Source organism: Ischnura elegans, chromosome 10, assembly GCF_921293095.1.
Source record: "Ischnura elegans chromosome 10, ioIscEleg1.1, whole genome shotgun sequence".
Taxonomy (NCBI): domain Eukaryota; kingdom Metazoa; phylum Arthropoda; class Insecta; order Odonata; family Coenagrionidae; genus Ischnura; species Ischnura elegans.
Genome location: NC_060255.1, coordinates 42,398,445 through 42,422,869, shown reverse-complemented (window position 1 = coordinate 42,422,869; position 24,425 = coordinate 42,398,445). Strand labels below are relative to the sequence as shown.

The following is a 24,425-nucleotide window of genomic DNA, read 5'->3' as shown; positions in this document are numbered from 1 at the left end:
AGAAAAGATCATTTGAAATCAGCTGCGATGCGACTAACCTGAAAACTACATAGAGAATCATTTGTATTGCTTCATAAAAAATGAGTGACATTTTTATCTGGAGAGTAAAACAAAAAGTAGTGTAAGCAGAAATTTTCAATTGGTACCTCCGAAATAACTGTCTATTTTGTCTTCATGCTTCTTTCTGTTTTTTACCGTACTTATAGTCTGTAGCGTATCCAGGTTACGGGTAAAGGGCTGATTAGGGGGGGGGGGGACCTACAAGCAGTAGTGGGGGTCCAAAAAAATACCATTTATATAGAGTAAATTGGATACCCAAGGGGGTGCAATGGCCCCATAGGCCCTCTCTGGATTTGCTACTGGATTTTAACATACCAAAAGCGAATAAAATGGACACTAAATTTAGAGGTAGTTTGTATTTAAATTATTTTCAGTCGGTCAATATATCAGAAAGTATGAATACACAATTTTTTGAATAGTGGCTACCCCCAAAAATATAGATTTTACCTAGATAGTGTGTTGACTAATTGGGGAGACCATACCCCCCTTATCCCTCCCTCATGGATCTGCCACTGCTCAAAGTTGCACACAGCTATTTCTAGTCCTCAGTCACCTCTGATCTCCCATCCTCTCCCTGAGGTCTCCCCTTAGGCTCCTCTACGTAATCTGCAACACACTCTCCCCTCCTCCTCCGGCTCATCCTATATCCCTTCTTCCCTCTCCATCACTCCTTTACCTACAAGAGCCATAACTCACTGGTCCCCGTGCGGGAGAAGAAGCCTCACTCCTTCTTTTTGCCTTCTCTTAAGACCCATTGCCTTCTCCAATCCCCTCCCTGGTCTTACACACTTAGTTCCCCCCCGTCTATCCCCACCCCCTAGTATTCCAATGCATCTTTTGACCTCTCGCAGCTCACGGCCCATATCCGTCTTTCTCGCAATATCCGCATTTCCCTGATCTCCTCCATGTTCAAATATAAACAGTTGTACAGATTAAGAGCATTACCGACACACGCTACCAATGACTATTCATAATGGTCCTAAATAAATTTAAAGAAATAATTTTTATGAATTTTAATTGAAAAATAATTGATTTTCTGTAATATATTGTTACGTTTTTTTTCATTTTCCACTTCAAACTTCACCAATATTGTTATTACACTGTATAAACAAACTCGGGAGCAAAGACACACCCGCACGCCACAACTGTTCAACTCCACCACTCTCCCTCCCGCGCCGTCAACAACAATTGATCCATTTCCCTCTGATGATCATTATTGCGCGCTTCATTGTCCTCCTATCAATCGTCCTACCAAAATTGAACTCAAAACAACAGAAAATAGTGTTACAATAGAAATTACAAAGTTTCTTGAAACGGTTTTGTATCTATTTTGACATAAATAACACGTAATTTTACGTTATTAACTTTCTTAGGAAACATCAACTTTAATAATAAATTTATTACAACTTTTCACTTTTTTAGGATTACTTCTTTGAAATTTTTTAATTCACCTTACAAATCTTAGTCATTACAAACTTCTTTGGCTTTACGTAAAGGGACTAAGATTGTGCCCTCATGGAAAATTTGGTAGGAAATTGTGTACCAAGCATTCAAGTTTCACGTATGGTGTTCCTTGAAAATACGGAGCAGTAGGGACAAATTTGGCTTTAAATACGCTTTGACTAACCTAGTATGAAAATCATAGAAATATAAATTTAACGCACTACACTGTCTTTATTTATAGGGGATTTCATCTAAAAAAGAAGAATAACATGCAAAGGGTAGAACACTTTTAGCCCGTTAATTTTTCGAAATATCGTTCTTGTAGTCCCACAATAGTTTATCAATAATGAACCAGGATTTAAGCAATAATATGTCATGAGCGTTGAATGTTAGAGTAATTTTTGTATTGGTATGTTAAATAAAGACCGAATTCAACAAATGTGAATAGAAATCTAAAATATACTGCGATGGGAATTGTTCGGAAAGAGCCTGAAATAGGCGATGTTGCACGCAGTTTGATAGATGAATGCCTCTACGATGGTGGACATTTTCCGCTTTGAAGCACTCCAATGGTCAAAGGTAGCATTGTAAATAATATTTCTTGCGTTTTGCGGAAAACCTATTCGAAATCTCCTGAAGGCGCCCGTAAACATTTCCCGTCAAATCTATTGTTCACAGTGAAGTTTCTCTATCCTACCTGTGAAGTAATTGGCACAGGCTGCGATTCCAAAAAATACTTTATTTTACTGTGATAGCCTATTTGAATAATACTGTTCATGTTTTGCACAGTTGCTACAATTTGCAATGCAATTGAATGAGTATCATTATGGCAAGTTAATCTATCCGTGTAATACAACGTCGTTTTAATATCAATAGTAATTCCGGGAGGGTGGACAAAACTAGCAATTGCACCAAACATTATTTTCCAAATGATTGATTTTTCATTCTAAATTACGTGTTTTTTTTCTGAAAGGACTAACTTTTGATTCGCACATTATACATGAAAGCACTTCTAACTACGCCCGATGAGTCACCTATTTTATTTTATTTTTTGCTCATCTGACGTATTCAAATCTCGTTGCTAGGGAGATGAAAAAGTGGTCAAAATTATGCTCTTATAATTTCTTTTAATTCTCTATCGTTCATTAGCTCGAAGCAAAAGCTTGGTCCTAAATTCTCTACCAATATTTCATGGACTTTTTGAATTTGCTATAGTAAAGCAGCATTAGGCACTAGAGGAAATGACTATTTGGGTAGAAAATAAAAATGTATGCAAAGCTAAACTTCAGGAAAAGTTATTCGTTTAGTTACAGTTATATTTATATCTTTGCGTCTAAAATTTGTTTGGGTACTTAAGATAAAGGTTTTTACAGTTGAAACCTGGGCACAGTATATCTTAGCTGCATTAGAATTCGAGCGATTATCATGAATATCCCATCATTTTATTCCGGCATATTTCACCATTTCTGCTAAGAAAAAAAAACAAATTCACTGCAGGAGGTTATCAAATCAAACGAAGAGCAATTAGCAACATTTTTATTTAAGAATATTATGATCAAATATGCTCACATAATGTCTGACAATTCGTTTATTTTAGATAATTCTAATTTTTTTCTCTGTAAAGAACGAGATAGTGGGACATGCGGGCTTATATTTATTTTTTGCGAGTAGCATGTCCATCAAAATTTAAGGAATTGAAGAGCTATTGAAGAATTGGTTTCAGAATTTGGATGCACTGATTAATAAAGACAAGATGGCTACTGTAATTAAATGAAAAGAAAACATGGACCCATTTAAATGTTTCAGTTATGAATTTGCTAAAGAAATTAGGTAGGTAGTTGCTTTGGTGTATCCCTGCAATTACTACATTAATAAGTAGAAAATTAATGCTTTCATGTGACCCAGTTTTGAGTCGCACTGCATTCAAAGGAGCTGGAAAGAAGAGGAATATATAAATTTGAAATTCTCTCAAAACATTCTTATTCATATACGTGTTATTCCTAAGAATGAATTTCAGAACGAGAAAAGCTTTTAAGTATATGGATTTCACCATCGGTATTTTCATCATCATATGCAACGATATTAGCATATGCCTTTACCAGATCACGGTCTAAGATAGATTCGCTTTTTTTCCTTTGTCAGATTTGTCATCACACAGTGAAAAGATTTCGTATGAGCATCAATTGTTTAGAAAAAATAATTTAATCATTAATTTTAGTTATTAAGATAAATTTGACTGAATATCCTTAGGTGACAAATATTACATGTAAAAATTGTGACTCTTGCAGCCGCACCAGCTTGAATTTTTATTTTTATTTTTTCTATTTATATGGACATAGCAAAATTATTTACATCAACTACTTCCGTTTAAAAGCATTATTCTTGCATTTTTTCCGTGTATTTCATGGAGACGGATGCCAACTTTTGTGCTAAAAGTATTTTCACATAATATCACTTCCTACATTCTTCCCAATACTACATATGCCATTACACCTCGAAAACGTCTATGCTTTCGACAAAGTGATCGGAAAATGTAGAGTATTACATACTTTTAGGCATATTTTTTGCCTGATCAAGATATTTGTATCCATTAAACTTCGTTTTGCTATTCACTATAATGATTGATTGATTTTATTCAAACAATTCATCTCCTTACTGTGACATTCCAAATAATTCGGCTTCGGGTAAATATTTTGTGTTTTTTTTACCAATCATAATTCCCTCATAGTGAGCTTTCTGAGACATACCTTGGCCCCTACGACCGTTATACCCCGTGCATACCTTAAACCGGTGCTCGCATCCGTTGGCGTGAGAACACCTGCCAACATGCAGGCAGCTAAAGTGCACCCGGGCGCAAGGGAGGCTGGGTGCAGATAACGAAGGTGGCTAACCCGCGGTTTCGGTCAAGACCATCCGCTTTCAAAATGACATACGGTGCGGCCACAGCGTCTCCCACACCCACGAAATATGCGGGCTATTCTCGCAAACCCACAGCCCTCCCCACCAACCTTCCGCACCTCCCTAAGCTTCTCTATCCTCATTTTCAGTATTCCTTCTCACGGCGCTTTAGCTACCTGCGCTACTCCGAAAACGATGTTTATGCATCTTCATTCCATGAATACTCCTTCCGCAGCTTCCACTAATCCGGTCCAGCTTGACCAATAATATGAATAATCGGCTATGCGGCGATTTGGTAGTAAAGGGTCTTTTAGCACGATCATATGCAAAATCAGGAGGAGGGTAGTGAGTTTCACTAGCATGAATTATGAGTAAATTTTTATAATTACTTAAATTATCACATAATATAATATATCACGTTTGTATTTTATTTGAAATAATTAACCTCATAGATTTATTTGGGAATAAGTTGTAGTGTAGTAAATAGTGCTGTATTTTTATTAGGGAGGTATAAATGATTAGTCTTCTGTGTACAGCTCTTAGTTAATTCCATTGTTACAAAATATCTAATTATTCTCTAAATCAGGGTGTCTGAAATTTTTGAGTAATAATATGAATAATTAGTTATGAGGTGATTTTACAGTATTAAACCTCTTAGCACGGTCTAATGCATACTCAACAGTGTAATTAAAACTTATATTTACCAGAAAATGTAATAGGCACATTTTTATGATTGCTTAAAATATAACATAATTCATAGCTATTGTATTTTATCTAAAGTAATTTATACAATTGCTTTGTGTAGGAGTGGGTTGTAGTGTAGTAGGTGGATCTTTGGCCGTGTCTAAAGGAGTCCTGGGTGCAATCCCTGGTGGAGGCCTTTAAACGCCCCTTTAGTTGCATCTTGGAACTGTCCTACCCCACCTTAAGTTTTCGTAATTCTTATCCATGTGGGTTTTTTTGGGTTGACGTCTGAGCTCAATTATTTTGGCCAAAATAAAAGGGTTGAATAACTTTGTTATTCTTGTATGTGAGCAAGTTAACACTACATACTCGGCGTGATTTGAATATAGAAAAAAACAAAGATTTTACTTACTTACGATACTGTGAAATATTGGTTTGACTTTATATAAGCCTAGGTTTCATTGGGGTATTTGGACAGTTTAATTGAGGCGGTTATAACGTGTTTCGTTGTAGAGGCCTTTAGTACCAATTAGGCATTAGTATGTTTGATAATTTAATATCTGTAACGCATAGCGGTCTGGTTCTGTAAAACTTGAGTTTTACGGTATGTTTCTTTTATTTAAAATCCCTTATTTTTGTTGTAATGTCAAACGTGTACAGCTTTGGTATTTTTAACGATTGCGTTCAACGGTAAGGAAATATAAGTGATTAGTCATTTATTTGTAGCTCGCAGGACAATTCCACTTTTACTCTCATTGTATTTCCTTATTCTTTCCTTCAGGGTGTTTCAAATGTTAGGTCTATTAATACTAGGAACGGCTTTTAAAATGTAGGGAGCGATATGAATATCTTTATCTGCTGTGTCTGTATTTGCTTATTGTTTATTGATTGGCTTTAATTTTCCTCGAGATTGTGCGCTATTTATTAGATTAATTTTTCTGCTTGGTTTTCGAACTGTTTCGCTGTAAAAAATGCATAGCATCTTACATTAAAGCATACGAAATGTTTATTAACCATCAGCATTATATAATACGTACAATTGTTGTTAATTTCTATGGCACCTGTGAATTGCACGATTTTGTAAAACATATATTTATAATTACACACTCGATGAAATTATGGATATACTGGCAACAGTTCTTTCTATTTAACTATGAGACTTAAAATACTTTTATAGCGTAATTTCTGACTATGCTCCTGATAATTCCTTTAGTTACGGGTTAAAAAATATTTTCATTCAGCTTGCTTTTTATCTCCACCAAATTTCAAGTATTTCTGTGGGCATTTTTAAAATTTTGATACCTAAATGTTTAGTTTACTAAATATTTGCTATGCTTCTACGAAAAAGTGCTGCTTCTGGTTTTTTTTATAGATACACCGTATACCATTAATTTAGATGCTAGTGTTGCTGATAATAGGAGGAAACATTTTTATATTCTTTTACTTAATGCAGCATTAAATTTGGTTTGTTCTTTCACAAGCGACCTAAATCCGAGAGGGTGTCCGAAATAGATAGCTTAGTGGTCCACTGCACAGGATTACGCAGCCTGTGACGTAAAGGAATATATTTTCTCTCGCCGAGTAGGTAAGCCTAATTGCGCAAAGATACGCGCGTTAAATTACACGGATTAAACAGCACTTTTGATGCATTTTTCATGTCTTCATGGGATTACTGCGTAAGAAATTTGGTCAGCAATTACCCTGGCCATGCATTTTAAAAATTCTGCCTAAGCTCTTTAATGTGCGAAAATTCTCTGCGCAAAATTGTGGGTCTTCTCATTTCAGAGAATTCTCTATTCATGCCATTATTATCATGAAATTTTACACCATGCGCAGAGAGTATTAGTTAGTAAACACTTTTCATCGTGGCACTCCGATTGAAACACTTCTCTATTCAGACTAGGGATAAAGTAGTGAAGGGAGGCATTCCATAACATGTTTTATGTAGCTCTGTGCAGCCTTTATTTTTAAGTTTTTATGCTTATAAAGTTTTTACTATCATTAATACACATTAGCTATTAATCTCAGATTAATCTTGCTCCTATTCCTCGTTTAATGTTTTTATAATCCAGTTTTTGGAACAATTAATTGAACTTTGCGCATAATTTCATAAACTATTATTAAAACACATGCAATGCATAGGAAATGAGCGATTCACGAATCAATTTTTGCAGCAGAATTCAGGAGAAGACGCAATATAGGCAGGCCTAGGCCACATATATGGCTAAAAGAGGATTACACGAAGAGGATTTGAATGAACGCAGGGCATGAAAATTGGGAATTCGAAGATGTAGCACGTCGTAAGGCCTATAGTACTCATGTATTAATAAAGAATGTGTAACTACCGTTTGAAGAAGTCTTTTTTGTGCAGCGAGTAGCTTAAGTTGCCGATGGGTCCTCAAGTTATGAAGGGATAAAATAAGAACCGAGTGATGAAAAATATCCTCGTCGTCATCATCATTTCTTCTTATATCGAAGCTTCAGTTTTTCATCTTATTTGACTTACTATTTAATTTATTTTTTCATTCGTAACTTTTTAATAATCCTTTGAATGACCAGGGAGAAATGATTCTGGAAAGTTGTTTTAAATAAGGTAAACCGTTTGCGGTCTACACTTATTTTCAGTAAGTACGTTTTTAATGATAGCACTCTTTGTTTAATTTTCACATAGAGGCAAATAAACTCAGGCCCTTGCTTCATATGAAATAAATTTTTGCCATCTCCCGGATCGGTACTAGATTTCTAAAAAAGAATAGCAGAGCGTGGTTTCGATCCACGGACCTCTGGGTTATGGGCCCAGCACGCTTCCACTGCGCCACTCTGCTAATTGGTATAGTTTTGGAATCAAAACGACTGAAACCTGGAAATACCTTCTGTTGTGTAGCACATGATGAATGAAATTGTGTACTTTCAGGCAAATTTTATGCGTTAACGATTGAATTAAATGATTGGGTACAAATGAATATGCGACTATTTGTTCTGCTACTATATTTTTATATATACAAAGAGCCTAGATGAGGGAAGAGAAGATATTTTCAATGTCGTTACTCTCTCTCTCGTCTCTTAATCTCGTCTCGAAGGTATTTTCAAGCCCTTACTTTTTCTGCAGTAGGTATTTACCGCTCAGAAGATTTGCTTTCCCCTGCTAGCGATTTTCAATCTCGGCATTTAAGTGTCATAAAGGTTACACGTGGCTTAAAGTTAATTTATGAATGGAGATGTGTAATGCCGTGACCGCACTGGTCAAATATTTATTATCTTATAGAATCCACCCTCAAAGTAGGATGGGGAGAATCTCCGTCTTTGTTTTTAATAAATGGATTTTACTTGATTATTTGGGTGTTAATCTTTAAAGAGATCGATCCTCTCATAATTAACCAATCTGAGTTCTACTACCCCCAGTTAGACTCTTTACAGGTATACGACACGAAGTAAGTACACGACAATATTTTTGTGTATGATTTGATTATAAAGGATTTGTGAAGTAAAACTCTCACGATGCATACGTCTCTTGAGTTACCATGACCCCGAAAAATAAGCGTTTCATACAAATTCCTATGGGCAACAAGATGATTTAACTAGGGAAAAATCTATAAAGTGACATTAGTGTTGAATCCATCGTTGGTTATAAAGTGCCATTATGAAACAAACTGAATTTCCTCATCCTTTACCAATGTTTCAAGTTCAACCGCAAAACTTTAACAGTGTTAAATAATAATGATTGGTGTAATTCAAATTTAGCTCTGTCCATTTCCGCCCACCTTAGCCATGTGGTTAAATCCTACCACTATTAACACATGAGGCTCTTGAAACCCCGCAGTTCTATTATCTGCTGAGTAGTCGCAAATGTGTTGTTGAAGCTTGCATTATCTTAATGCATTTATTAGTTTACTTCACTTTTGAAAAATATCGAAACAAGCCCAAAGACGGAAATAGTAACTGGCGTAAAAGTAAAAAAATGGCATTTTAAAGATTGTTTTAACTTTCTTTCATCTAAAAATATACTTGCCCGGAAGACTAATCTTTTTTTATGAAGATCCTCCGATCCAATATGGCCACCGGGCATTCGAAAGAAAATAGTTGATGAATCACCAAAATATTAAACTGGATTATCAAAGACGACCAAAGGAGCAACGCACCTAAACATATTTACAATCACAAGCAGAAATATTTCCGGGCCAAAATGGTTTAAATCAAGATCCCTGCTATAGGGGTTCTGTCCTCATTTGCCTAACCAGAGGCTGCGTATTCTCATTCCAACTGGGTCATTTATCCTCATAATCGATGGGCGTGATTGTTCAACTTATTAAATGTAAGGGAGGATTACATTTTCGCACTTTTGCGAGTTTAATGCAGACGATATTTTATGTACCTACTCAAGTATTATAAATATTGAGCGTTACGGTTTTAAGTTTACTCTCCCCCAATTAACTTCCCCGACACTTAACCCTCTAAAATAAAGAATAGGTAGTCATTAAGGTATCTGGATATTTCACTTTTAATTATACCACTAGTTTTTTACATAACGCGATCTAGGTTTCGATGTGTAATCATCATCTTTAGGCGTAAGTTATGATGCATTTATCTTATTATTGTTGCTTAATCACTTAATGAAGGAAGAGATAAATTTTAAAACGGATGCCAGATCATGGGGAAAACGATGGGTAAAGATATTCGTTTATCACATTGCTGTCCTGACTTTCAATAATTTTTAAAATTTCCAAATGCTCTTATGAGTATGATTCACGGCGGTCACCGCATAATTTTAAAATATTCATTTTAAAATCGCAGTTGCATATTAAGTGTTTAGCAAACTTAATTACATCATATTTGTTACTTTTACAAGCCCTTAAATGTTCTTTCTTTTTCTTCCTAAAACTCAGGTCGCGTTATGTAAAAAACTAGTGGTGTTAATAAAAGTGAAATATCCAAGTAATCATAAAATATAATACCACACAGTGAAGAATTAGTTATTGAATACAGTATTTAACCGTTGCAGACCCCCCCCCCACCCGAATTTTTTCTGTCTACGCCCCTGCTTCGATACCTGCCAGTTGACGTTAAAGTCCTGCTACTATGCTCTTCGCTGATATCCCAAATATTAATGTTCAACACAATACATATTCTTTTTCTCCCCAGTATGACGCTCATGGCTCGGTAGCCACTTGGTACCTCATGGGAAATTTCTCACGACCCCCATCCTGCCTCTACTGACAGACTTAACGGGGGTTCCCTGTTTTTCTGTTACACGGCCAGGGGTAGTTTTGTGTTTCTTTCATATCTCCCTTTCTATTCACTTGTGTTCCATCCTCAGGCGTCTTCTCAGGGATGAATACGATCTCTTTCCTTTCTTGTCTCCAGCTCCATGTACGAATTTTCTTATTTCACCGTCTGGTCTCCTCGAAATAACCCCGTTTTACCCCGAGCGGCTGTTTATTCTCCTGTTTCTCTTCGCAAACGTTTATACCCTCTAACCCCACTTCTGCCATGCCTATCTCGTCCCAACCCTATTTCTCGGTATTCTTCCCCATCATCTCCAACCATGTTTCCTTCCCCTTCTAACGCTGCATTTTATTTGACTGGTTATTTTCCTTCCTCAAATTCAGCATTCTGGCTGCTGTTGCGAGTCAAAGTCGTGTACATAACTTTGTTTTTCTCATTTTTTATCCATTAATTTAATAAAAACATGTAAATTTGAGGTGTAATAATTAGCTTAATGCTTAAATAATTGCGGTGAACAATAATTTTGTCGAGTTGATAATGCCAAAAAATTTCTTATTCGAAAAGTTATATCTTCATAACTGTCCATATTCCATTCATCTATTCTTTTATATACTCTAATCCATCATGAAAGATTTGAATTTTGTTTTTTTTTCATGATTGAATTTCTTATGCATTTTAATGTGAACCATTCCATGTGTATAAAATGTTCAATTTTACTGATGTGTTAGAGTTAACATTTTATTTTCAGAAAACATATCCATTATTTACATATACTATCGAAATTCATGAATGCTTTGACTAATTTCAGATGCAATTGCATCAATTGGTGTTGTGAATTAATTAACAGTTTTAACTAGCATATGTCAGTCATGAATTAGAATACATACAAGCCATGTGCTCGTAACACGTACGCGTCATGACCCCTGCTACTCGCTTTCTTAGGTGGCTTGCGAGGGCTATGCAGGGCTATGTGTGAAGGATGAGATATGGGTTAAAATATGTCGAAAAGATTTGTATTTCTAATGCGTAACTGCATTTCAGTAAAATAATCACGAGTGGTAGCATATGTATGTGAAAAAATATGTAATAAATTATTAGGGCTTTTAGCGCATAGGCTAAGTGCAACCTAAAGTTGAGAAGAGTTTTCATTGACAGGCTTCATTTTAAGGTATTAGAAGACCTACATTTCTCCCACTCTTCGTAGCAATTGCTCATTGCTTACTCGGGTAATCCATTCATATTTTTACCTTTCCTCAGACATTTCAATTTAGAGAATAACAGTGTGACAAAAATATTTAAAATTTATTTAAATATTTATTTTAAAAAATTGATGCATTTCGTCCTTCTGGTGATGTTGTAGTTCAAGTGGTAAAAAAAATGTGCGATATAACCTCAGTGGTGCCGATTTCCGCAATAAAATTTAACATTGGCTCAATAACTGAAATCTAATCTCACTGTTATTTCCTGATCCATAGAGATTCATTTGTAGGATTTTATTGGTGTGGAATGTTTTTATTTTTTGGGTTTATTTTCGAATAAATTAAATTTGATTGAAGAGTAATTGAAAAATAACACCTTCGGGATTGAGCAGTCGAGAAAAATATCATAACAAGTTTATAAAGTTCAAATTAAAAAACCTTTAACTATGAACGATTTTTAAATATTCCATTTAGAGATAAAAGGTGCTGATACGTCGAAAAAGTAAAACGTATATATCTTTGAATCCAAATCAATTAAATACATTATGTATATACGTTACTTTTCTAAAATTACGGCTCTCTGAAAAGCAATTGTGACTAATAGTATCTATGTGTTATTTGTTTGGCTTCAAGAATAATATTACTACTTGAGTCATTAGATTAGCTTCTTGGACAGCGTGTTTTATGTATGGCAGATTTTTTTCAAGTTTTTTTAATGTGTGCATTAAATTGTTTTGTCTTTTACTGTATTTTGTATCATATATGATATACACTACGTTCATTACAGGTTATTTCTGAAGGGAACAAATCTCCCTCTCTAACGTATGGAGTATCATATACGATACACGCAGTCGTTATTCTAAGTGGGTCTTGAAGTAGTCAGCAGATGCTAAATCTGATCAGCTTCTAATTATGTTAAAGGAAGTCTGCTCACCGAATTTGACACAACTGAGAGGATATACCTGAGTTATATATTTATGTTTAATTAGTAAAGGTACGGGCGCCAATGAGAAGTTTTCAATGAATATGTAAAATGAAAACCTTTTGTTTTAAGTTTTAAAATCTGTGATACATATCAATTTAATACAAACGTTGTCTACAATCATAATGTATCATATGCGACACATACTAAAATGTTTCCTTAAAAATTAAGAAGCAGAAAAAGTTTTGAAATTTAGTAATTAAAGGGTTTTTGGATATATTTAATGATGAAATGTTTCGGCTCCTATTTAGAAATTAATGCAGTTAGAAGTTAAGAACCTGTCAGTAACCTGCCTTAATAGTTGAAAACAGAAACCATTGTTGCTTATTCTTACTTATTGTTTGGCTGGGTGACGATATACCGAATTTTATGGTTATTTGTGCCATGAGGGAAGGTTAGAGGAAGCGTGGAGAGAAACCCGGCGTCCATATTAGCCTATTTCGAACGAAAGGCACCAAAAGGACCGCGACTTCACATCCATTACAATGGACAGTGCTGAACTTGAAATGCCAGCGAAAGCCAGCACTCTAGCCACCACGCAAACCCGATTCCCCATTCGGAATAAGTATTTACTATCGTATTACCAACATAGTGAAGCTCAATTTCAGGATATCTTCTTCAATTGAAGAGCAGACGTAACTGAGCCGTATTCCACAGACTACATTGCATTCCTCCCCCACTTTTCCAGACAGCCAATGTCCTCCCTTCTCTCTCAAACGTGCCTCCAGCCATGACCTTTACATATGAAGATTATTAAGAAACCACTGAAATATCTAAAGTCTAGCTAAAAGAGCCAAAAGAGAATTTCAATCTGACTTATACAGAATAAATAATATTTACTCAACCCACCTAATGATGATTGTGTAATCGGTTTCGAAGTTTATTTTCCTCCTAATCTAATCATCAGATTGGCATTTATTTATTTATCTCAATTGTCCCCGAAAACAGCACATTGTGGCTTGGGGAGGCATCGGGAGTTTAAACAATCAACATTAGACAATAACACACACCCATGTCCGGGAAGGGGAAATCTACCCAGGCGGGGCTCGAACCCGCGACCGGTATGGTAGGCGAGGACTTATCCCCGCCGCCACCGAGGCCGAAGAGTCAGTCTCGTTTTATAAATAACATGTTTTTCAATTAAAATCTACATCTACATAATACCCCGCAAGCCGCCTAAAAGGCTGTGACAGGGGGTGTCAGGACACCAGCCGTTTACTCATTAAAAATGAAGTGCTCTAACGAAGTTGGGACTAGCGTTTATGGTTCGGGGGGAAAAATGATTTCCCATATCTATCCGTTCGGCAAAACATCTCTCTTAATTTGTCGCTTCTATCGGACCTGGAAATATAGTGTGGCTCTAATATTATGTTCTTTGTGAAACTCTTAAAGATATCTATTCTCAATTGTTCAAGCAATCTAAGTCCGCAGTCTCCTAGTCTCAAGCGGCTCCCAGACTAGTTCGCTTAACATCTGAGTAACACTGTCTGTACGCCCGTAGCAGGTTTTGACTCAATGCGCAGTCTTCCTTTGTATATTATTCAGTTCGCGGATTTAGTCTTTCTTCACCGGATACCATACGCTCGCTGCATATTCAAGATTCCATCAGACAAGTGCGAAATAGCACCTTTCATTTACTTTCTCATCCGAAAATCTTCCCACAATACGCTTGACGAATCCTAATTTCTTCAGGGCTATGCCGCAAATATTCCTCATATGTGCTCCTTACGAGAGGTTCCAGGTTATATATCTATCCGTTCGGCAAAACATCTCTCCTAATTTGTCGCTTCTATCGGATCTGGAAATATAGTGTGGCTCTGATATTATGTTCTCTGTGACGCTCTTAAAGATATATATTCTCAATTGTTCAAGCAATCTAAGCCTAGTCCGCAGTCTCCGAGTCTCAAGCGGCTCCCAGCCTAGTTCGCTTAACATCTGAGTAACGCGCTCTGTACGCTCTTAGCGGTTAATATGTAATGCGTATCTACTAACCAACAGAGAAATGCTCTATTGCAGGACATCTTCTTCTCTTGAAGAGCAGACGTAACCGAACCGTATTCCTCACAACTACATCCCATTCCTTTCCCACTTCTCCCTAGTCACAGTCCTCCCATCTCACTCGAACGCGCCACCATCCGTGCCCCCGACTTCTCAGAAGCATCGAATCGAGATACAGATCCTCGCGGCACGGCTTTCGAGGGATATTCGTCTTGGCTAACCTCCCCATCCATTCCGGAGGGCCCCGGAAGAAATAAACGCGCCCTCTAGGGAGCCGCCGCCCGCCGCATTCCCGAAGACTCCATCCCACCCTCCTCGCCTCGTTGCCATGGTCATTCTTTACGTCACTACCAAGTCCTCTCCTCCGCCTACGAATGCTCTCCTCGAGCATTCCCTTCGCATGCATTACTCCCAGGATTCCTTCACTTCTCGCCATCCCTTCCAAGCCTAGCCATGTTCTTCTTCTCTCTCCGAATCCGCCTTGGTCCACATTCCTCTCCTCAACCTGCCGAAATTCAGCCAGCACATGCTCGATTTTGGTCAGAATAAAAGAAATAAGGAAATATTTTTTCCTTGTATAATAAGTTTTTAAACTCTTAGACACATTTATATGCTAAATGAGCATAAAAACTCAGTAAAAAAATTGTGCTTAGCGTATTAACGCGCACGAATTTTTTTTTCTACAAATATTTATTGTGGAAAAATAAGTTTAAAAAATTTATGCCCAGAATTTTTTTACACATGCTATTGAATTCTCAAGAGTTGATGCAAATGGTCTCATCACCGCTAGAAAAATGCATAAAAAATCCCTTAGTACAACAAATATTGGCCGGGATGCGAGCGTTTCTCCAATACCTGCATCCAGCATGGTTCCGTTCCTGAACCTGATGAAATACAACTCGCACGTGTTCAATTTACTGTAACGTAAACGATTTGATCTACGAAAAATGTAAAAGATTTATTTTTATTCGATATTTTATTACTTGTTGGTAATGTAAGTAATTAATGTAACAAGCACGTATTCTTGTGAAAGAAAATGGTTAAAAATACTATGCAATTCTGGGTATTCATCTATATAATATGTAGTCTGGAGCAAAACGCGTGAAGGCTCTAGTTATGAATTGCGATGGACTCCTAAGTAAAACGTCTTATTCCCTATTTACATAATGGTTTAAATCTATTTGATACATTTTTATGCTAAATATGGATATAAGTTCAGTAAAAATTATTCGCACACATATTTACAAAAGGCATGCTACATATCGTGAAAAATGTTTCCTTAGCCGTAATTTGAACCAACGTTCCACGATTGCCTGACATTTTTTCAATATTGTTGCTTTGATGCTGGCATGAGGTTCCAAACCATGTTCAGTAAACCATCAGTAAATGGAGAATGATATACCATGCAGTATATTTTATGATAACTTAAATGGTCGTGGAAAGTAAATAGCTCAATACATAATGCATCTGGAGCGGAATTTAAAGTCTGCTATACACGGTGAATGATCATGCTGAGTGATCATGAGATCATTACAGGACCATGCGAACAAAATAGAACATGCTCTAATTTTCACTGAATGACCATGCGCATGACGGTTAATTGGCGAATTTTTCCGTTTAGGCCGTAATACACGGTGAATGACCATGTGAATAAACATGCTGAATGGTCATATGAATGAAATAATTTGGAAGAACGTAAATATTTGCGAATGCACCGTCATGCGCTTGATAATTAGAACATGTTCTTTTTTGCTCGCATGATCCTGTGAATGGTCACGTGATCAATCAGCATCGTCATTCTCATGATCATTAACCGTGTTTAGTGGCCTTTAGACACGGTGAATGTTTTCATTCGCATGATCGTTCACTTAGTATAGCGGCCTCAAGGATGGATACAAGCGAAATGGTAAATGAATTTGCAGAACGTCCATTACAAGCATTACTCCTAGGATTTCTCCATTTCTCGGCATCCCTTCCGATCCTCACCCTATGCCTGTCCCTCTGAATCCGCCCTAGTCAACATTCCACTCCACCACCTGCCAAAATTTGATTCGCATCTCTTCTATGCTTGTGGCGAAAGGAAGGAATTAAACTCTTTGCTCCAAATTAGCATTTTTTAAAAGCTTTTTACGCATTTATGCGCTAAACATACTTGTAGGAATTGCATGTATCAAGTACGTGTGGCTGCGTTTTAAATGGTACGCATACTGTTTTGGGAATTCATATGCCTAATTTACTGGGTCATCTTAAAGGAGTGAAGCAGTTTCAGTAATTCATGGGAATTTAGTAGGGATAATTTTAAGATAGCTATTGGTATCACATTTTGCCCAAATTATAAATAATTTAAAACAAATTAATGATAAAATCACATCCAAAACCACTAATTGAACATGATTAAGGAATAAATATAACCGTGAAAGAAGAAACGCTGAGTAATATTTGGACGTTAACTAATGTTTGAAGTTGAGTATAGTTTGGGCATTGGTGGAGTGAACAAAGACACAAATATTGAAATTTATTTATTATGTAAGTAAACGGATAGGGACTAAAAATTTGAAAAATAAAAAACAGCCTGTAATAAATTATCCTCTAAATCGCATCATTCTTTTTGATAGCCCCGAAATTAAAATTGAATATGACATGCAGTAAAACATATGGAGGAATTATACCTGAAATGCGGTGAAGCCTTTAAAAATCCAACTGACCAACTAATTATCAACAAATTTCTGGAGCAAATAACTGAGATTTCTTATGAAATCAGATGGATGTTCGAGAAAAGATAGTAAAATTTTAATGCCGCTGAAAAGCGTGCTTTTTATTAAGTAATAAACAAGACTGTGCCCTACTGGTATTAGAATACATTAGAAAAAAATTGTAAAAAAGACTTGTGAATGAAGTAGATAAGCATATTGCGTGGTAGTAGGCATATTTTCAGGTCTTAACGTAATGTTAGGCCATTAAGTACACCTTGTTAGTAATGTAACCCCATCAAGAACTACTTCCACAGTCACAAAAAGAACAACTTGTGTGATAGACCTTGAAAAAGCTTACAAAAGTTACTACCCTTTGGCACCATAGAATTCTTATAGCAGAGAGGAAAGAAGAATCGTCATATTAGAGGCAGGTTTCAAAGATAATTATAAGTAATTGAATATGTCAGGTATAACCACCACAAAGAATCAAAAACTGGGTCTAGGGAAGATAATGTAGGTAGCTGCAGGGCCTGCCATAACCAATCTGTGGGGTTATAACTCTGGAAAGATTTTATGTTTCACATGTATATTGTGCCTACTTCGATTCGAGCTTAGGGACGAGGAGATCCCGTTCCCTTTTGAGGTTTGAAAATAATTCAGATCACGAGCGCAACGCGAAGTCACCGAAGGCAAAGCGAAATCTATGGGATATAGAGTGAATTTCTATGTGCAAGAAAAAAATGAAGAGCGAGCTATTTCAATTCGAAAATCGAGAGATCGCGATTTATGTTGCAGCGTTGAAGTTGTTGAATTCGATTTTTATTTTTTTGGATTAGAATTCTCGAGCGACGCGTTGCATCTCCCACGATTGCGTTAAACGCTACGATTTTTTCTCTTCGTATTCCTCCGTGCTCTTATTTTGTTCACGTGAAAGTTGACACCGTGATCCATGAGAGATGAGAGACGTACTTTTCTATGAAAAATCTATATCGAGACGTTAAACGTACTTATGACTCGACTAAATTGAAATGTAGGAATCCTGTGAAAGTACATGGTAAATTTGATGCACCTATATATGCCTTTATTTTATTAATCTTTAATTTATTATGATTTGCAATCCCTTCATTTAAGGATATCAATCTCACCGAATAAAGCTAAATGATTTTTCAAGAAGTTTATCCTTGGTCTTCAATTAATATTTTATTTTTTTTAATGTTCAATTTATGTAAATGTCCAATTTCTTCTGAATTACTCGTAAGCATTCCTTGGAACTGCTTTATAAATTCAACAAAAATTCTAATTCCCTTCTTCCTTAAAACTGGCGATGCAACTTTTCGTCTAATATCATAATCAATGTGAATTCACAACAAAATAAGTACGTTTAGCTGATATTCATCAAACTCACCATAAAATGAATGTTTCTAGATTTCATCGCCATTATTTTCATGAACGTTTATGAATTCCTCCGATAGCTTCTATATATTAATTCCCGTTTTAACTGCATTTCTTATTTGATTTTTTAGTATTTTACTTTGAAATACAAAATTTCTGTGCTATTACCATTGTTGAATTTCTCCATGTAAAGGGAAGTTCTGCATGTTCACGCAATACATAGGTAATTCGTTTGTTTTTGTTACAATTGTTACCATTTGCTTAGCATTTAAAATGACGCTATACTCAAAACAGTATCATATCATTTATAGCATAACAAATAGAGAATTATCTTACTTGTAGTAGCACATGAATAATAATTTAACCCGTTTAAATTATTTACAGAGTTTTATGTCTTTCAATGTAATATTGTACAATTTTTTTCTTGTCCTTTTCAGGTACGTTTGAGCTCTCATGGTCTCTTTGGATATTTTGTGAGGAGTCGAAGCTCTTTAAATCATACGTAAGTCTTCCCATCGATGGGCATCCTACCCAAATATTTTAATTTTTAAGTAAGTATTTGAATTGTTTGTTGCCCTGTTTGTGCAACAGCAGGACTCTAGTATTTTTACTTACCAGGCATTGTTTATACCTGATAAAATTAATATTAAACTATCAATGTTCATTTGGAAATTATCATTGCGTGCATCAACGCAGCATTAAGCATTTTAGCCAATATAAAGCTTCTCGTCTTCGCAATCAGTAATATGGCAAAAAGTTACACGTGAAAATCTTCTTGTTGAAGACTTAGAAAAAATAATTAAGTAATTAGTTTTTTGATCTGTAAATTATTTTGGCCACTTTTGATGACGACAAGCCATAATTATTTTTCGAGGTACAACGCTGCTGGAGTTTTTATCAATAACGCAATTAAACCCAAAGTACCGTAATTCACGATTGCTGATGATTGATTTTGTCCAAAATTTAATAATGATGCACCTTATCACATTATTTTGGAAATTATGACTTTGGAATATGATTTTATTGGCTATAGACCGGGAAAAACATCACTGTAATTTACACTAGTTAGCAATAAAATAAATAATCGAAAATTATCTTACACCTCATTCAATTTGGAATCAACATATTGTTTAAACACTCCGTCGGTGTGTTATGGCGTTTTTACCTTGCATATTTGAATATAATTTACTCAGACTTTGAACTTTTAACCTATCCTGAAGTAATCATTCAGGTTTCCCTCGGTGAATAATTAAATGAGTTGCCGCATCCACTGCTGGCATAATTATAATTATTTTTAATAAAATTAATTATAATTATTGATACTGCTGGAGAAATCGGTCATTTCAAATTGGATTTTCATTTGCGATTCTATTGAATAATGATAATAATCAGTTTTCACTTTGATTAATTCATGGGAATATTTTCAGTTTCAATGTTTAAGACAATGTCAAAAATGTACTTGTAATAAGTTTTGCCGTCGCCATGATGGCTGATATATAACCTATCAGATGGCTTGTGGAGAATTATTATTCTAAAAGAAATTATTAAAATCTCTTCCAAGCTGTGTGCGTTTGAATGTAATCATTTAAAATGGTTTTCCATTTAAAGATTATTCATGTAACAAATTATGTTGAGCGGGTGTTATTGCTACATAATCAAAATTTTTTGTTAAATTTTACGATAGATTATTTCTGGTGTGCACATCTGTTTTCAATAAATATGAATATATTATGCCGTAAGAATTTTGTAATTACGGTGTTACTTATTTTATTTATTTATTAATAATCACACTTTCGTAAACAAAATCATTTTGCTATTGCATTGGGATTTTTCATAACAATTAACAATCAGACGTGGACAGACATGAATACTATTGAATAGCCTAGATAAGGGTGACTTACCCAGGCGGGACTCAAACCCGCGATCTTTGGTATGGCAGACGAAGTATTTTACCCGCCGTTACCGAGTTATATTTTATCTTGAGATTAGGATAGAAACTAATTTCAGACAATGAGAGTATTTTGATTTCCTCTTATCCGCCGAATTTCCTTCCGAAGCTATAGAACAGTGGTCCACTTTAAAACGCGTGACATATTATAAAACCTCACTGGCCTTCTCGACCCGGAAAATTCCAATCTGCAATATCCCTTCCTGTATTTTTGTTCCTTTAATGTTACGTGACGGTTTTCTTGGAAGGCAAATTCGTTTTTCCGCAATAAAATATCTACTTCTTGGGAAGGCGGGAGAGGAGTAACAAAGATCGCAATGATAAAAAAAAATAATACAAATAAGGAAACTGGTGGTTCGGTGCTCAAGGGTTTGAGACAGCGATTCCGGTGAGAATTAACGCTTGAGATTACGACATGCGAGGAAGCATTTTGTGTAGGTAAAGGGAACTGTTTCATTAAGAGGGATTACCTTTCGAGGTTTTAGAGGTTACAGTACGGTATTAATGGCATGTGGAAAAGGAGTGCGTTCGCGCTCCTTGGGAGGGTATGGTAATGCCAGGGAAATGCGAAAAGAGCAGCTGCAATGGGTTTTGGGTGCTACTTTGAAATTGCGGGTTATTTTAATTTCTTACTGGATGGGGGGAAATCCGGTTGAAATACGAGTGGTGCAAAATTGGTGAGGTTTTATTACGGCGAATGATTTATTCATGAGGAATAACCTAGTTATGTACAAATTGGAACTTTCGAGTAACATTTCTAACTTTTATATTACTCTGCCCCATGCATCGTGGCGTGATATTTTCCCTAAGCCGATGCAAATGTCACAGTTTATCCCTGGAAGGATACGCTAATTCATTTAAATATTTAAGGGAGTCTTCCAGCAAGCTAGCATGCGAGAAATATAATTCTATTTTACACCCTACTTAGCGAAAAATGACGTTATAGCTCATGAAAAGAGCATTGCGGATGTATCAGTGGTATAAGTATTTTCTATCTACCAAGAAAGATTCATATGTAATTTTTGCATTTCTATCTTGAGGACTTTTTTTTAACATTGTATCGGTGCTGCTTAACATGGCATATGCAATAAATTGGGATTATTTTTCAAACAATACTTTCTTATAATCAGTTAGAAATGGATTATGTTCCATAATAACTGCTTCCTAAATTTTCAACAAGCAATTCTGCTTTTTCAACTTTTTCCCTACAAAATTAAGGCATTTTTGATTTAAAAAATTATTATTCTGATTTGATTGTAACCACTGTACAACTTTTTTGACAAGTAATTCTGTTTTCCTTTTTTAATATTTAATTTTGAAATTGGATTTGATTCAACACATTTTTCATCATAACGACAGGCATATTCTATGACCTAAATGAAGGAGTATTGCAGAAATGTATGCGTCTAGAATAAATTGTTGCAGGCGGCATATGTATATATGCACTAAAAGATATTTATAAGTTTTGGAAGAATAATATTTATTAATTGTTTGTTTATCATTCAATGATTCTTTGAATATTGCATTCGTAGCCTTAGCAAATGAAAGTATTACTTGATTAGGCATAAAAAATTTGATGTTTTATTTTTGCCTCTAGCAATAAAAATGTTTCAACATCCAACATGTTTCCTTCAGCAGCAAAAAGGAATTAATTCCAAATTTAAAACTACCAGTTCAAGTGTTATTTACTGTATGGACGCAGTTGCAAACTGTTTGTAAGGACAACTCCACTTCATTATTAGGTGCTGCATAATGAGGTCTATTGTCGGTCGGTATTGCGGTACCAACAGAAAAAGTTTCGATGAAATGACGTTATCTAGAGGACAAGCCGCAGAAAATTAATAGAGTAAGCCACTATTGGAACTCAGGAGGGGATGACACGTATTGCACACAGTCACGTAGTCCGCTGGAACTCTCGCGGCTGGTACGGAGTAAATTTAGTTCGACACCCGAGAAATGGGAGATAACGTTGAAAGAAGTGGGTTAAAGATATGCAATTTGTTGACAGTACCCATAGGAGAGTGGAATGCTGGAATTCGCAAAATGAGCTCTTAAATTGGATCTTCAGGAGGAAATTATTTTGCCTCAACAAGCTTGAATTTCGATGAAAAAAGCAGTAGGATTTATGACTGAATTAATTCCTATTCAAATTTTAATGGAAAACGAAGAATATGCTACTTAAATTTTCAATCCTAACCTCAGTATGTTCAACTGATTCATGCGTAATATAGTGGAAGTTCGATATATTTAAATGAAAGGTAGTTGCTCTTTTCTACAATAATTAAATCATACGACGCGTGTCGTCTAACAGGTCCATCATCTGGTACAATACCTGGTACGCATTAAGTTACTGTGGAAAGGTGCGACTGCCTTTCATTTCAATTTGACAGCATGTTTTATTTTGTCATTTCAACTGTAATTTTTTGCATTTGAACAATGGAGGAGACTTTTATTATCTTATAAGTCGGTTTCTGCGATAGAATGAAAAAATATTCAATTTCCAAAAAAACTATTCCCTGAGTGCATGTATTTGGCGAAACATTTCATGCAAAAATCTACATAAAACATAAATCCCAAATTACTATCCAAAAATTAGAGCCTTACTTATCTGGATTGTAACTCCTTTGAAGATCATATATAACAAATATGTACGATATAGCACTTTGCAAATTTAATCATGGGTATTGATTGTGTCATATTTAGCTAAGGATTGGAAAATATGATTATACGTCAAATAATTTCGCCCAAAGATAACTAAACAATTGATGAAAAGACATTTGTCCCTCTTTGTTCCTCAAAAGACTACTATCGCAGGGAAGATATTTAGATTGAAGAAAGTAAGTTAGGGTATTTGTGGAGAGTGGGAGTAATTATTACATGTGGAGAGCAAGATCAAGTTTGTATTCAGTGAGGTATTCTGGTAGAATCCAAATGTTAACATATCTTTTATTTTATATCTGACCACGAAAGGGCTAAATAATTGGGTGATTTGGGCAAGCATACTATATTCAACCAAACTATCGTGATTTTTCTTTTTTTAATAGAGGAATAATGGACCTCAAATTCGCAATACATTTTTGCTATTCATCCACATCAAGTGTCAGATTAATATTACTGAGCATAAACATTATCTGGGCATACATTTCAGAGAAAGTTTTTGCTTGGTACTTGATGCAGACATTCAGATGAAAATGATAGTGACTAGTTCTTCCTAACTATTTTTATACATGATTTTGGTGGATGCAAAATGAGGTAAATGCCTTTCATGACTAGAATAGAAGGAAGTCAGGAAAGATAGGAGGTAGTAAGTGAAGGAGTTTGGGAGTGGGCAGGAGATGATGAAAAAGGCAGAAAAGAATGGAGTGGGTTGTATTGGGCAGAGCATGTTTTGGTATAGCTCTGAATTCCGTAAGAAAGTGGGAGTAAAAATTAGATTTGGACGTGGCTGAATGGGTGAATTGGGAGATAACTTTGGGCTATGCGTTTTTATCTCGCCTTCATCAGCCCACCAAACTTGCCTCTCGAAAGCGTAGTACCTAAGGAAGACCTATTTGACTCCCTGCCTGTAACTTAGGGTTTTGGGTTGATGTTGTAGGATGTTATAGTTGAAGACTTTTTATAAAAATTGAAATGGCAAACCTCTTCTCAACCATCCTCTTGTGTTTAAAAACTTGTATTGTAAAAAAAGTGAAGATAGTGCTAAATGAAAAGATATGGAAACATTTTTTGCGGTGTCATTTTTTTCCTCTGGGTAGTTTATTTTTATATAATTTGGAATAATAGAAATCTCTTATTCAAGAGGTTCGTGGCTCAAATTTATTCTTAAGTAATTGACGAAACCCTTCCCTAACCTCCAAATATATCTCATTTTCAAATGACCCAACAGAATATTTTTCCTTCAAAGC

At 35.6% G+C, this 24,425-nt stretch overlaps 1 protein-coding gene and 1 non-coding gene across 3 annotated transcripts in view; one reads left to right on the top strand and one right to left on the bottom strand.

Moving 5' to 3' along the window:
• The window catches only part of LOC124166743 (hemicentin-1-like), a 671,962-nt gene that overhangs the window by 557,655 nt on the left and 89,882 nt on the right, over positions 1–24,425 (top strand). The gene's annotated exons all lie outside the window — the stretch shown is intronic.
• On the bottom strand, positions 7,839–7,910 carry Trnam-cau. The gene has a single exon. It is a non-coding gene; the product is annotated as a tRNA-Met (tRNA).